The sequence below is a fragment of the Hyperolius riggenbachi genome, chromosome 7, assembly GCF_040937935.1.
Source record: "Hyperolius riggenbachi isolate aHypRig1 chromosome 7, aHypRig1.pri, whole genome shotgun sequence".
Taxonomy (NCBI): domain Eukaryota; kingdom Metazoa; phylum Chordata; class Amphibia; order Anura; family Hyperoliidae; genus Hyperolius; species Hyperolius riggenbachi.
The window spans coordinates 216,332,652-216,348,930 of record NC_090652.1 but is presented as its reverse complement, the minus strand read 5'-3'; the positions used below and the strand labels follow the sequence as shown (position 1 = coordinate 216,348,930).

At 42.8% G+C, this 16,279-nt stretch overlaps 1 protein-coding gene across 2 annotated transcripts in view; it reads left to right on the top strand.

The window, feature by feature from the left end:
* SLX9 (SLX9 ribosome biogenesis factor) overlaps window positions 1-16,279 on the top strand; it is a 221,824-nt gene that overhangs the window by 70,001 nt on the left and 135,544 nt on the right. The gene's annotated exons all lie outside the window — the stretch shown is intronic.

Sequence of the window (16,279 nt, the reverse complement as noted above, 5' to 3'; positions counted from 1 at the left end):
CAGGTGCAGTTCCAGAATTGCGCAAGCACCATGGATTTAAGTGCTTGCTCACAAGTGCTTTCTTTCACTGTGCAGGCACAGTCCTGAATTTGCGCTTGCGCAATTCAAAATTGCTCTGCTCCGATCGTAGTACCTTCTGGGCGGATACAGTGTTTGGAAGAGGACCCCGTCGTGGAAGGGGGGGTCCCCTGATGACATCGAGCAGCACGATCACATTAAGAATAAGGTAATCTAGCCCACCATGCGCTTTATGCCACAAATTAGCAGTCAGGTCAGGGGGACTTAAATACACTATGGAAAATGACGGGTTTGGCAGTAAAGACATGCAGGGCAGTATTGAGTGTGTTGCAATAAACATTAATTGCCCTCTCTTCTTCAGGCAAACTTTTGTACAAACAGTGACTAGCATTTAATGCTCCTTGCTTGTAAGAATGAAACAGTGACTAGCATTTAATGCTCCTTGCTTGTAGCCTGAAGAAGAGAGGTCAATATATTGTTTATTGCAACATGTTTCAAGAGAGTAATCACTCTCTCTTCTTCAAGCAAACATTTGTACAAACAACGAGTAGCATTAAAATACAATGGGACATTCAGCATGGAGGTTGTCGCATTATTGTAAGCCAGCCAATCACAGAGGTTTATGCAAATGAGGACCAGAATCCTCAGTTTTCCTTTTATACATAATGTTTGCTTGTATAATACCAGACATAATACCAGTATAATAGACCAGACACAGAACATTTAAATTGTGCTTTTCTCCTGGCAGACTCAAAGCGTAGAGCTGCAGCAACTACGGCATGCTATAGGCAGTAGCAGTGTTTAGGGAGTCTTGCCCAAGGTCTCCTACTGAATAGGTGCTGGCTTTCTGAACAGGATGAGCTGAGATGAACCCTGCTCTCCTGTGTCAGAGGCAGAGCTCTTAACCAGGTCACTATCCAGTCACTGCAATAGAGACATATAAAAAGCATGTAAAATTACAGTATAGGAATATGAATTAGTTTAATAAAATCATGTGATAATTTAAAAGAGGTAGCTTGTTTAAAACTAATAAAGATATTGTTAAATTGTAAATCTCCCCAAGTTCTAGAAGCTTTGTTTAAGGTTCTTGTTGAGATGAGCTCATCTCCTGTTAAAGCTACCCAGAGGTGAGAGACATAAGGGGCGGCCATATTTATTTCCTTTTAAACCAAACCAGTTGCCTGGCAGTCCTGATGATCTTTCTGGTCAGTAGTGTCTAAGGGCCCATTCACACCTGAGCGATTAGCGGGTGATTCCTGCTAATCGCTGAAGTGATAGCGCTTTTTAAAGCTTTTTAAAGGTGTTTCGCGATTAGCGCCAGTCGCAAAGCAAGTTCCCTGCAGCATTTTGCCGCGATTCTGTGGCAATCGCGGTACAGTGCTTAACCACTTTTTCCACCACTACAGTATATCTATGTCCTCTGTGACTTCATCTAAGCCACAAGGACGTAGATATAAGTCTTGTAGCTGAAGCATCAAATCACTCGTGCAAAACGCTAGCGATAAGCACTAGTGCTTTGCGCTTTTAGATGTGAACAGGGCCTAAATCGCACTCCTGTAACACGCATGTGGCTAGTCTAGTCACATTTTCCTCAGAAAGGCAACTATCACAGCAGTAAGCATATGAACAAATGTAACATATAATCATCTGCAGCTTAGAATCAATGCTTTATATTCCTAGCACAGCTTCGTCCTATTGCTTTCGCACATCTACAGCACCAATCGCCACCCAGTGTCTGAATTGTGGGCCAGTAGAACATTGAAACATATAGTGACCCTCGCCAGTAAAAACCCAGCTATTCTATAACCAATGAAAGAAACAAGAGGAAGAATCCCAGAATGAATGTGAAATAAACTATAGTTTGGTAGACTTGGATCTTGTTAGACTTACAACCTAACATAACAAGAAGTCTGTTCAGCTTACGGTTTTGAATACCATATATGGCGTTACATAATTCTTCTTATACATAAAACAACTTTGTTTTCCTGGAAGTTTATCAGCTTACAGGTTGAGCTGGTGTTCAGTGCCAGCAGCTGTGCTGGTCGAGGTCACCTCTATCTTTGACAATTTAGAGCGCAGCATTCTAGAAATGTTTACTTTGAAATTTCCTTCTAAAGATATTCCATACCTTGCCAAGCTGTGGTACCCTTCCAACATTGTGATGATTGTTGTCAGCAGATTCTAAGAATGCTGGTAAAAAAATGTTTCCAGAGAGCCAAAGAGGAATGAGAATAAACTGGGCATTTTACAGCTAAAGGGTTTAGTTGCTTCCTGTTCACTTTATCTTCTTTCCTTTTTAGTTATTTATAAATCTGTATGTTGACAGAACAAATTTAATTCTATGCGGCTCTTCACATGGAAACCGGAACATTTACATTAATCCTTTCTCCAGAACAGCCGCAATATAATGTTTTTATCACAGTCGCACAGGCAGAAATGAAGATTGGGTCTGATGTACAAAAGCCATGATAGGCCTATTTATGAAGAGTAAGGAGACTGCATATTTTCACTTTATGTATTTACTAACCATTTGCTAGTGATTGGTAGATCCTGATATGAATAAGACGGTGCATGCAGTGATCGCGAGCTAGCTTTAGCTCTATCTGGGTACAAAAATGCCAATAAAATCGTTTTAAAGAGGAACTGTAACCAAGGATTGAAATTCATCCCAATCAGTAGCTGAAACCCCCTTCCCATGAAAGATAAGCAGGGGAAGTATGGCTGATATTTTGGTGAAACCCCTCCCAGAGTGTGATGTCAGGACCTTGGTCCTCACAGTTTCCTGTCTGTGAACCTTATTGCATTGTGGGAAATAATTCCAGCTGCCAAGCAACCAGTTTCTCTCTCTGTGCATGTGTATATCTACGGTATAACAGCAGCCTTTCAGCCTATCGCATTGTTAGGCACACCGGTTATAGATAATGGCAAAAATGTTGATGCGCTCCACACTCCTAGTATCTTCTCCCTACTGTGTATACTGTAGGCCTGTTGCAACTGTATTGAATGCCGCACTGGAACATTGACAATCACAAAAACAATAATAATGTTAACAATGCGCCGCCTTACAGTCCACTATGTAAAATAATTCTTGCAGGTCAATATGACCAATAACAGTTATCAGTTCTCCAGATTCTTCAATAAAGTCTTTAAATGTATGGAACCTCAGAGGAAACAAAAACAGCAATTCATCGCATAGACCATATAAACAGTTCCAGGAAAGTTCCAGTTGTTTCCTAGAACTATTTATATGGTCTATGCAATGAACTGGAGTTTTTGTTTCCTCTGAGGTTCCACACATTTAAAGACTTGATTGAAGAATCTGGAGAAGTGATAACGGTTATTGGTCATATTGACCTGCAAGTGTTATTTTATATAGTGGACTGTAAGGCCGCATATTGTTTACATTATTATTATTATTATTGTTGTTTTTATAGAAAATGGCAGTTAGTGTTGTCTGTTTATTTTTCATGTCTGCCAGTAGTAAATATGATTACGTGCAGGCTGATCAAACAGTATGAACAAATTATATGGTCAAAATCATTTCTTGATCCCTCTTCTGTTATTTTACTTCTCACTTTGCAATGCATTGGTATATATTTTTTTCCCTTTTCGCTAAATTTCCTCTTTAAATGGCAACTGAAGTGAGAGAGATGGGGAGGCTGCCCTATTTATTTCCTTTTAAGCAATACCAGTTGCCTGGCTATCCTGCTAATCCTCTGCCTCTAATACCTTTAGGCCTCTTTCACTCATGGACGTTGCGTTAGAGGGGACGTTAGGTCGCATAACGTCCCCTAACGCAACGCATGGTGGTGGTATTAAGAGGACGCTACATAGAGCCGCGCTAAGCGGCTCTTGATGCGTCCGTGATGCGTACTTTTTGACTCATGCGCCGGTGGAGACCACGTGAGCGGAACACTCCGCATCACGTGGTCCCGCCAGCCAATCGTGCACAGAGCTGCGGCTCCAGGAAGTAAGCACTGCACGTCATGCAGTGAATATTCATTAGCCTTGTGGCTAGGGGCACTAGCGGACTCTCCCCTCCTCCTCCAACAAAACTTCGCATGTGCAAGCAGTCTAACGCGGCTAACACCGCGTGAAACGTACAGCATGCTGCACTTCCGCAGAACGTGCAGCGTTACCCTGTAACGCAACGTGGGCACTGTGAACAGCCCATTGATTATTCATTGCTGTGAGTTGGGATGCGTTACAGACTGCTGTAACGTCAGCCTGTAATGTCCCACTGTGAAAGCAGCCTTAGCCATAAACCCTGAACAAGCATGCAGCAGATCAGGTGTTTCATACATTATTGTCAGAGCTGAAAGATTAGCTTCATGCTGGTTTCTGGCATTATTTAGACACTACTGCGGCCTAATAGACCAGCACAACTGCCAGGCAACTGGTATTGTATAAGAGGAAATAAATATGACAGCCTCCATATATTTCCCTCTTCAGTTGTCCTTTAATAAGGACGCATACACTTCATGAAAAAATGCTTTTATGTTCAACTATAAACGCACACAAAAGGCGGTATCGCACAGCAGGCCTCCCGTTATGCGAATGGATTCCGTTGCACCGCACTACTAAAGTTTACAATACAATTATATTGCCTGATGCACCGCAGTGCCCCAGTGTGAATGTAGCTTTAGTCACTGGCCCAGAATGAGCATGCAGATCAGATGCTTTGACTCTGGTCCTAATTCAGTGGCTGAATGCTTGTTGTAGGTGTACAATTTAAAAACAACTAAAGCCTTAAAGTGTATCTGAGACCAAAGTAGTAAAAGAATTGAGTATAGAAGTAGAAAGGTGTATCCGAGCACCAACAACAGCAATGATGCTAATTAACCTTTAATTCATCCCCATGACAATTGACATACAAGGTGTGGAGGCCTCCACACAAAGGTTAATTAGCATCATTGCTGCTGTTGGTGCCCGAATACTCCTTTCTACTTCTATGCACGATTTATGGTCTATTGATCTGGAGGCACAACTACTGTAACCTGCTACCCCCAACCAGTCTGCAGTCTGTAAGCATCTTGTGCCAATCAACTTCTTTCTAATAGTAAATGAATTGATACTTACCTGGGGCTTCCTCCAGCTTCCTTTTGATCTCCCTGGGCCGCTCGGTTTGCCCATTATCCAGCCTGGTAACTTGGCTCAGTTGCACTTCGTCGGGCAAGGACTGTTCTGCGCATGCACGAAGAATTACCACTGACCCAAGTTACCAAGTCATGTAGCGGCTGAATTAAGCAGCACGGAGAGATAACTAGGAAGCCCACGGCCTGAAAAGGACTGGAGCAAGCCCCAGGTAAGTTTCAGTTCTTTCTTTTACTATCTTGGTCTCAGGTTTCCTTTAAGCTCAGTATGGTAACCAGGGAACTGGACATGTTAAGGAAAGGAAGATGGCAGTCTCTGTAATCGTCTCACTTCAGGTTCATTTTTATGGAGCAGGTGGGAACAGAAATGGACCATTCTATACAAGAGTAGAGGTAAGCATTAACAGGGTACTTTCCTGAACTTATTGAATTGAATTGCTTATTTTAACAATGTGTATTACATTTTTGAATGATATAATCGTTGCTCATCCACTGTAAAATCTTACTTCATTTTGATTGAGGGCTGGTTCACACGGACGTTTTGCTAGCAATAAATGCAGTGTTTTAAAAATAACGTTTTTAGAGATCTACCGCCCTCCCATGCAAGTGAATGGGAGCGTTTAGTACAAGATTTTGCAGGCTTTCATGAAAGCCTGGCAATTGATCCCAGCGTCTCGTCTCATCTCAAGAGCAACCTGCAGCTTCTAGAAGGCGTTTGAAAGCCAGCAAAAGCCAATAAAAGCCAAAGAGACCCCATAAAAGCCCAACCGTTCCTTATACTTCCTGTAAAAGCCACCAAAAGCCCAGAAAATGCAACGCTCTCCTGAAAGCCATTGGAAGCTTTCAAAAGCCATTAAAAGCTAAGCTGTTAAATGCTGGCATTCTTTAAAAAAAAAAATCGTTTGAACAAAACGCTAAGCAGAAGCTCAGTGTTAGGAATCTGGTCATGCCACTTCCTGCCTGCTGGTAGCAGCATAGTGTTAAACTCTGATGAACTTCCTTTATTCCACCAGCAGGTGGCTCTGGGGACTTTGTGCATCCTGAACTTTCTCTGTTCCACCATTAGGTGGCTCTATACTGTTTTGAAATGGCTCTGCCATTGCAAGGTTGCTCTATATGGACCATGCATCTTAATTATGCAACAGGTGTGTCCTTATAAAAGGGGCCTGCAAGATGTAACCTGTGCCAGAACTTTGCGCTCACCAGCTTCAGCTTGAGTATCTGGACAACCCTGGTTTCCTGGTATCTTGTATATCTGTATCTGCTACCTAGATTAGATTCCTAACACTCAGCAGAAGCCCATGTGAACCAGCCCTTAGATTTTTACATTCATCAGAGAGCATCTTTACTGTTGGCAAGGACAATCACTATCCCTGAAACTGGGATAACTAAGTTAAAAAGGGTGTCCTGATTAATTTATTAACCAGATCACATATGGATCTTCTCATGACCATTACAGTCTCCTTTACGGACTCTCCTTAATAAGACAATAAGGTGGTGTTACTTCCGCATGGTGTACAAATTACATTACATTCGAACGCCGCTATCGAAGCACTCCCGACCCGCCGGCGATCGAGCGAAACTTCCGCACGGGCAGATCGACGAGAACGATTGATTTCGGACAGAAATCGATCGTTCGGTTTGCGTAACGATTTCACAGCAGATTCGATCACAGTGATCAAATCTGCTGTATAGCGGCAGAAAATATATGTGTATGGGCCCCTTTACTTGTTAGTTAGTTTTTCATCTCGGATCCGCTTTAATTCTAGGCACTTTAAATAAAGTATTTATCATCTAATCATTGGAATGTGTATGTAAATTTCCATTCTGATAAGATAAATCAAGCGCCAAGAAAAGGTGGTCCAAGTTTCAGGCTACTGTGCATGTGCACTTATAGGCAAAGTCACATCAGCATGATCTCCAGAGCCCAGTTTTTTCTTGGATTCAACATAGCCTTGCATGCTGAGACATTTCTGTTCCTGACTATTCACATGCACTGATTTGTGGCATTGTGCATGAGGAAAACGGCACAGTGATCTTAGTGGTAATTATCTGAAGCAGGACTAGGCTAAGGTCATTAATGTAGCATGATTACTGTGAATATCGCATTCACAAATAGCACCATTTAGTGAACATTATTAAAAGTAGAAATATTAGTGAAAAAAGGAAATGTAATGTTTGGTACACCGTAGGAAGCTGTGGTTCCATGCACATCATGGCAGACAGTCTGTTGTCCATAGTTGTAGTTGCGTTGAAGGTAACAATTACAGTTTGCGATCCTAAAGCTTACTCAGCAGCCTCATTGAGTCTGACTTACTAATACAGTAGATCTCCAGACCAGAGGATATAACTTCTTCAATACTGGGCTGGCTTTATTCAAGGCTTAATTCCTTTAGCGTTTGCTTCCATCGCAGTATACTAATTTTTAAATGAGACCGTTGTCAACAGGGATTAATCTCTTGATCTCTAGTGATTGATCTGTGTTGTGTAGACCTACCCTAATGGTGAATTCACAAAGACTGTGATTGTCCCCTTTCCATCCACCACTCCTGACAGGCATGCAGCATTTGGAGTGGTGCTCTTTGAGATGCAGGAATGCACACTGCTCATCTCAGTCTGTCAGTTGGCCCTTAGATGCAAAAGTCATAACAGACTAAAACAAGACTTTGAGCTTGTGCGGTTATTCACATGCAATAACCTACAATGAGAACTTTTTAGAGAGGCTGCTGTCTTTTATTTCAGTTTAAAAAAGGGTGATTTTGTTGCCTCAGTCCCACTACATGCCTCAGTGCCCCATCCCCACACATTGCATGTGCCAGGGCCACACACTCTCTGTTAGGATTAAATGGAAGAGTGGGTAAGTGACTAAAGTTTTTATTTATTATTATTATTTATTTTATTAGGGAGAGTAAGGACACAAACCCACTAGCAGCCTTTCGTAAGAGCTGGTGATTTGAAAAGCTCTTGGTAATGCAATGCTATGGGTTATCTTTATAAAATCACATTGCTCAAGTGAGAACACACCCATAGCATTACAATAGCGAGAGCTTTTCAAATCACAAACGCTCAGAAAAGGTTTATAAAAGTGCTGCTAGTGGGTTCCAGGCCTATAGGAGTTAACTTTCGGCACAGGCGAGAAAAAAAATCCTCGTCCATTGCTTTAAAAAGAACATTTCTCAGTGCATGTGCTTGACTGCAGTCACACTACACAATCAACATTTCAGCATCCCTCATTGCAACAGTTGACAACCCATGTCACTTCACTGCAGTTTGTTTGTTTTTTTTGTTTAATAAATCCGGGCCAGTGTACAGGATCATTATAGTGAGATGATGCAGTAGTAAACCAGGTCGGTCATTGTGTGAATTCGGCCTTATAACCTGTTGCTATATACATCCTTTAATAATAATAATGACCTAGAACATTCAGAACCTGCTAAGCCCTATAAAGGATGAGTGTTGTCCTTCATTTTGCATTGTCAGGCAATCACGTTCATCAATGTCTGCTGTAATTGCTTTGTGTGCAGACCATGAACCACAACAATGTCTGCTTCCATCAATGACCTAAATACCACACCTCTCCCTTTTTTATTTCTATACCTTAAATAAAAGCAAAGAATATTTTGTTTTTACTCTTAGTTATCAGGGAAATAATGATGTGCCTGTTTCCATTAAAATGAATAGGATCTTGTGGATGCTCCTGCATAATTCCACAGTTGGCATCTGCTTTACTGGCTATCACACTGTTTTCCCATATGTGCTATTAGGTCTATTTCTTACAGGTCTCTGGCAACCCGATGTGATGGCTGACGAGCAGATTTCGGCACATATGTGCGTATATATACACGAGCGCTCAAGCACAGCAGCATTTGCACATTTTTTTGGCATTCACATTACTATTCAGCTGTACATGTGGACAGAGACACCATGTTAAATCATTTCACTTTTTATATTGATTTATCCTTTTTCACAGGCTTCAGTCTTGTGTGTACTCTGTAAGAAATTAATACTGTAACCGTAAATTAAACCATCTTCATTTAATAGAATGTCAAACATATTTTTGCCTGGCGTCCTGCTGATCTTTCTGTCGGCAGTAGTGTCTGAATCATTCAGACCTAAAACAAGCAAATCCAGTCCGACTTCAGTCAAACATCTGGACTGCATGCTTGTTCAAGGTTTATGGCTAAAAGTATTGAAAGCAGAGGATCTGCAGGACAGCAAGGCAATTAACACTGTTTAAAAGGAAATAAATATGGCAGCCTCCATATCCCTCTCACTTCAGGTATCATTAAAGAGGCACTGAAGAGACATATAGTAGAATGTAGTGAATTATACAGGATACCTACTTTTAGGTTAATTATCTTTGTTCCAGTATCAGAAACCCTTCCTATAGCTATGTATTGTTGTATATTGGTATGTAGCCCTGCCGTTAAGTATTGTCAGCCAAGACATCTTAGATACCCGGAATTCTCCTTCTAGAGCCTCCTGGGAGACGGGTTATTATTTTTACTGGCTTTGTAACACACAGTAAATATTCCACAGAGCTGCACCTGCCAGCAATAAAGATGTCACCACTTGTAATACATTTCAGAATGTAAATCAGGGTGAGGAAAGATTTTACAATGGGCAAACCCTGACTAACTTATTTTATAAAATATTAAAAATAAGCAGTTTTATTTACTATGTTACTTCACTACCTAGTCCTAGCTTCAATAATATTTGTCTTCACCTGGAGGGTATAGGTGGGATTTTTTTATTTCACTTCTATAATACAGCACCGTGTTTTGTTTGAGAGCGAGGGGTGATCCAGGCTGGAGCTCACTACCCTTCTAATGTGGGGCAGCTGGAAAGGGTGGAGGGGAAGCTATACGATCCCTGGTAGGCGTACCTATGAAATAGCCGCTGGGAAATTTGAGCGCAAGATAAAGCTGATATATGGCTTACCCTGCTCCTGCACAGGACCCGGTGGCGTTAATTACCATTCCCCCTCCAGGTCACCATGGATGGTAGGGAATGATGTAAATTCGGCTATTGCTGGCGGGCGAATTACAGCTTTTTAAAAGTAATTTGAGCTCCGTCTTTTGACTGTGCCCAACTTACTCACTGATTGCAGCAATAGCTATAATTCCTATTACGGCCTATGACGGCGCTGGCTGCGCACTAATCTCCTGCGCTGTTAACAGCGCTCGCCTGGTAGAGCACACAGTGGTCTTAGGCTTTGTTCACTTTATCGCTTAGTGGTATATATCCATATTGTACAGATGTAGCGAATGTGTGTCATTCATCAGATAAAGAACAATGCAGTGCACTGTGTGGAAAAATCATGCTGGCTAACGTTCTTTGCGATGAATAACTGACGTGAAAAGTGCCCACAGGAAGGCATGGGCACTTTCTGTCTGATTATTTTCCACTGCAGTGTAAGGCCCCGTTCACACTTGCGGTTTTGTCAAAACCGCACCGGATGTCCGGACCGCACCGGAGCCGGACCGGACCTGATCCGTACGGTTCCTATCCGGATCCGGTCCGTTTGCATCCGGTTTCCGTGCGGTGTGAACACGGTTGCGGTCCGGATCCGGTTTCTTAAGGAGATACCATCCTGTAAATACCTGGGGTCTGGGAGGTCAGCAGAAGGGTCTGGGGTCATTGTTGGAGACAGGTGGACGTGTGGAGACCATCCGTGGATACAGAGACTGCAGTTGGGACCATGGATCCAGGCATTTTTTACTCGTAAACCTGGGAATTCTCTCCTTCCTGTTGTTCGCCTCCTCGTTATCAGACATCAGACATGTTGCTGCCAAAACGAGCTCCAGCATGAAATCGCTGCTGCCCCACTCTTTGAACGCTGGGCCCATGTGGTCCCCATACAAAATGCATAGGAAGTGGGGTAGAACGTCCGTTTTTTGTAGCCAGTGTGTTGTGCGCTCTCCGGCTCTCATTGCTTTGTATTGGCCGGATGGTGCAGTCCGGCTCCGCTCCGGATACGGCTGCCGGAGGAGCCGGACCAAAAAATAGCGCATGTTGGAACGGACGCCGGAGTCCGGATCCGGTCCGGCTCCGGTCCGGCAGAACGGACGCATGTGAACGGACGCATAGGCTTTCATTGCTATTGCCGTGCGTCCGTTCCGTCCGTTCTGCAAGCGGTCCGGCTCCGGCACGGCGATTCCGGACGGCCACCGCTAATGTGAACCGGGCCTAATGCAGGGCAATGGAGAGCGTGAAAACGGCCCTTAGATCCTTTTTAGACTGTAAATTTCATTTCATTACATCATAACAAACTATCTTTCCTCTGTCATTTTCTTTAAAACAGCCAGTCTGTTCTGCTTCAATCGCTCTCCTTTGCATTAAAAAGCAACATCAGATACAATGTGAAGGGGCCCAACAACACACTTGGGAAACTTTTATTTATTTATGGAATTCTGCTGGTATTCAGTGCCATAGAATTGTAGAAAGTCCGCTGGATCACTGTACTCCGTGTAAAAGTACAAAACTTTATTCAGCACGAAAACTGCAGGAAAAGGAAAAGAAAAAAAAACACAGGAAAGCAAAAGACGCCACTTGGAAACACTGGTAGGAGGCACCCAAAATAATATAAAGGTATGCTCAGGTAGTATAACTAATGTATAAAATAATGAAAAACAAGTTCACTCCTGTCTTGAAGCGCAGACTCGCAGTTAATTTGTGAAAAGTTTTATTCAGCACTGGACAACACGTTTCGCCGCTATAAGCAGCTTCATCGTGTCAATAAAAGTGTCAGATCTGTGAGATGTAGGAGCGCCTATTACCTCCGTTTTAAGACTTCAGTTATTCATTGATCTATCTCTAAAAATAACAGTTTTTAAACCAGTAGGGTGCTGTCAGCATTAGCAAATCATAGTGTTTTGACCTGATGAGAGAGAGAGAGAAATGAATGTTGCAGCCTTAATTTTCTTTTTAGAGAGTCTGCAAGAGCTCCTTGCATTTTTTTTACCCTCATTGATTGTAAGCGGGCCCTTTCTGTAGTAAATGGCAGGATTCTGAGAATTGCTTGTTGTCATAGTTTTGTGGATTTAACCATTGTTCAAGAAGTATTTACTGCCGGTATTCCTTGTTTGTTCTTCGTGTCACTGCAAGATGGAAAGTGATGCAAAGCTCGTATTTCAGGTGTGCTGTCAGAATGCCAAATGGTGAACACACGCAATGCTGTTTGAACAAGGTGCTGAGTGAGAATCCTGACTTTCTGACAGCAGGAAACGTGTTAAATGAAGCAGAAAGAGAGATTGTGCGATGAGTCCTTCATTGCCCTTCAGGCTGTAGTGACTGTTTGGGCTGAACCCAAATGCTGCAGTTAGCCATTCTCTCTCAAGGTGCCCTCCATCCATCCATCAAAACTATCACTGCCACATCTGTTTATTGGGACTTGAGTTGGCATCTTTACAGGCAATTCTTTCTCTCAACCTGTATTGTTAATTGGCCCTTACTGTCCCTGTTTTGTAGGTTCAGTTCCAAGTATCTTTTTATTTTCTTTTTTTTATGCTTTTTCAGCAGGTCGTATAAATGTGTTTTAATTAACTATTAAAATTGTCTAAAGTAACTAAATCAGGGGTGTCAAACTCAAACACGTAAACGGCCAAAATATAAAACCGAGTCTAAGTCGCGAGCCAAATTGTTTATTAAGATTTAATGATTATTGAGCAGTCTCTTTAATGGTTGGGGGGAGAGGGAGGAGTTTGTGTGTTTTTTCCTGCCACACAAGGAGATTTGGATCCAAGGAGGGGGCCCCATGTTAATTTCACAAGGGGGTCCCATTGGTTGTAGCTGCACCTAGGCTGAAACTGACAATGTTTAAACCAGAAACGTTGTCACCCTCTGGACAGTGTACGTTTGTGCTTACAATGATGCACAATTGATGCCCTTGACGCCCACATACAATGGCAAGGAGGGCTGCATTTGGCCCATGGGCCTTGAGCTTGATACCAGTGCTCTAAATCATTGCTCTACTTAGGTTAAATGCGTCTCGTTTTTCTGGTATCCATTTTTGGGGGGAAATGGTGACCATAGCCATCTACTGTATACATGCATGAAATTGTCTACTTAGGCGTTCTTTCCACTAGGAGTGTGTTGATCTGCTATTGCAACTCTACGCATTTTACTGATCACTAAAGCACTGCTCTAATCAAGCAGATTGTCCGTCCCCTCTAGTGTGCTCTGATTTTCACTGATGTGGAAACACACTGCATGCTGCCTTTTTAGCACTGCAGCGAGCTGAAACATGCTTGTAGTTTGACCGATGCTTAATAGATTCCTGCTGAATTGAGCCCTATGGGAGAAAAGCGTTTTACAAATGTTATTGTTTGATTGTATTATTATTGAAATCTGTTGAGCTTGAGCATGTGCCATCTCTTGTAGGAATTGATCACAATCAAATCCATTTTCTATAGGAGAGGGATCAGGCTGTAATAAACCTGTGTACGGCTGTCTTACCAACTTAAGGCCATAGACTGAAATGTATAAATGTGAGCTCCTGCAGCGCACATACACTTTGGCAGAATGGACGTTTACATAAACATCCTATGTGCTCAAATGGGACATTTATAAACGTGGGTTTGCAGGAACTGGTTAAAGGACACCTGAAGTGAGAGGAATATTTATTTCCTTTTACGCAATGCAAATTCCCTGGCTGTCCTGCTGATCCTTTGCCTCTAATACTTTTAGCCTTAGGCCCTGAAAAAGCATGTGGATCAGATGTTTGACTGGATTTGCTACATGTTTGTTTCTGGTGTGTGATTCAGTTCCCTTACTGATGATAAAAAGATCAGCAGGGCTGCCAGGCAACTAGTATTATTTAAAAGGAAATAATATGGCAGCCTACATATCTGTATCACTTCCGGTGTCCTTTTAAAGGTAGTCTAAAGGTAAAAAAAGATACTCACCTAAGCAGAGGCTGGGTCCTATAGAGCCTCCCCGGTCTCCTCATGGTCCCTGCATTCCTTCACAGACTCCCCCGTTAGCAGTCTACAACCCATGGGTCATAGACTGCTCTCTTCTGCTTTGGGTGGGCTTCAGAAGCCTGTGTGCTTCCGAAGACTCGAGACTGTCCTCTCTCGTGCACTCGCGCACGTGCAGTACAGAGCCCCTTGTCTTCAGAAGCTTCTGAACACCTCTGAAGTCTCCTGCTGCGGGAGATTGGAACAGTGAAGCCTGCGGGGGAATGCGGGGGCCGTTGGGAGAACGGGAAGGCTCTATAGGACCCAGAGCCTTCCCTTCCTTAAAGTGAACGTAAACATTGCAAATAAAATCTTTGACTTACCTGGGGCTTCTACCAGCCCCCTGCAGCCGGCCTGTGCCCGTGCCAGTCCTCAACTATCCTCCATTTGCCGGGCCACATCCTTTTTCTCCCCCCCCTCCCCCCCCCTAGACTTTGTTTGAGCCTTATAAATCAATTTGTACCTGCATCATTTTGTACCTGAGTCATTTTCAACACGTTATATCATCTAAGCCATTTTTAGAAGGGGAAGATCTTATTGCAATACCTGTGTATTGTACAAGCATATGATTGTTGTATTGGAGGCATATAGATTTTCTGTCGCAGAATGCCAGGGCTTCCATGTAGACAGAAGTTTGACATCGGTAGCAGCTGTCCAGCTAGATTGTGAGACAGCATGTGAAGAAATGAGGAAACCTGGTATAAATAATGCAGGCTTGACTGTCTCCTTCTAATGCCCAGTCTGGCTGATGACGACAAGCTTTGTGTGTTATCACAATACTGAGTCACACACCATTGTGTCTGCTGCTTCTGTGCTGTATTTATCCATTGGGCCAGGCAGCGGTGGAAGATGGGGATTTGCAAGTTTATCAAGGCATTATACATTTATAAACGTATACATTACTTGGTGATTCCATGCTTCCAGATACAGACAGTTGTTTAATCTGGAGCCCAGCGCCAAAGTGTCATCTTGTTTCACTTTAGTGCGTAGACTCAATTCCTTACTGAACATGTAATGAAAACTTAGAGCAGCTTGTTTAGAATGAGCTGAATAAATGGACTTCCTTTCGTTTGGAGGTGTGTTTGATATTTTTAGAATTGGCAGTTGAGTAATTATATCCCCTATTTAAGCTTCTCAACACTTTGGAAGCCTACATAGTTTAATGATGCTATATTCTATATATTCCAGTCAGGTTAAAAAAAACTTTTCTTAAAGTTGTAGGGGATTCTTTTCAGTAATACAGTATGTTAAAACAATATATATTTATTTATATATGTTTATGTATGATGTTTATGTAAGATGAAAAGAACTGAGCAGCATTGTATAGTTTATAACATTACGACTAATTCACACGGCTATTCCAAAAATGTGGGCTGCTAAATTGCGTTTAATCCCAAGTCCCCAGGGCTGTAACTACATTGGGTCCTCCTCCCTGCAGAGACCTTTTGGCCGCTGCCTCTCACTCTTTCCCCTATCATGATGGATGGGGCAGGAACTAGGTGGGGGGGGGGGGGGGCAGTCCTATACAATACATGGTGGCTGGCTGGATTGTAAACTGAAGAGGCTTCACTGCCGATCTACATTGTACAAGACCGCTCTCCTTGCATGATGGCACGGGGCTTGCAGGGGCTATTTGTACCCCTCTCCCCATGTATTCCAGTTTGAGCATTGGAAAAGGATCAATGGGAATGCAGATATGTAACAACCACAATGGTTGATCAATTGTGTTTGTGGAAGGCTAATGTCCTCTTCTGTCAGACAGTTGGTGGCTAACCCATATAGTAGGCATGCATACAAATCCCAAGTGAATTACAAATACAGATATGCCTGGCTGTGACAGGCTGCACATGGATTTGCAAAAACGAATAGTTTACCATACTGTTGCCCAACCTTCACAGTAAGCATTTGCAAAGCTTTTGCCAAACACCTGCTTGTGAGGTTCCGCATACATAGTTGTCTATGCCTGATGTGTGACAGTATGAATGCAGTAACCACACTGCACCATAACCATAAAACTGAATTAGTGTAACGAATGGTGTCAGCAGGGGAGAACCTAGGGGAAAAGTAAGCGCACGGGTGAAGTTTGCTCTGCAGACCAGAGCGTTGAGACAATACAGCCCCCACCCCAACCTCCGAGGCATCGACCTTCACTATAAAGGGGAAGGTGACATCCACATGTCTCAAAATGGGTGCAGAACAGAACAGTTT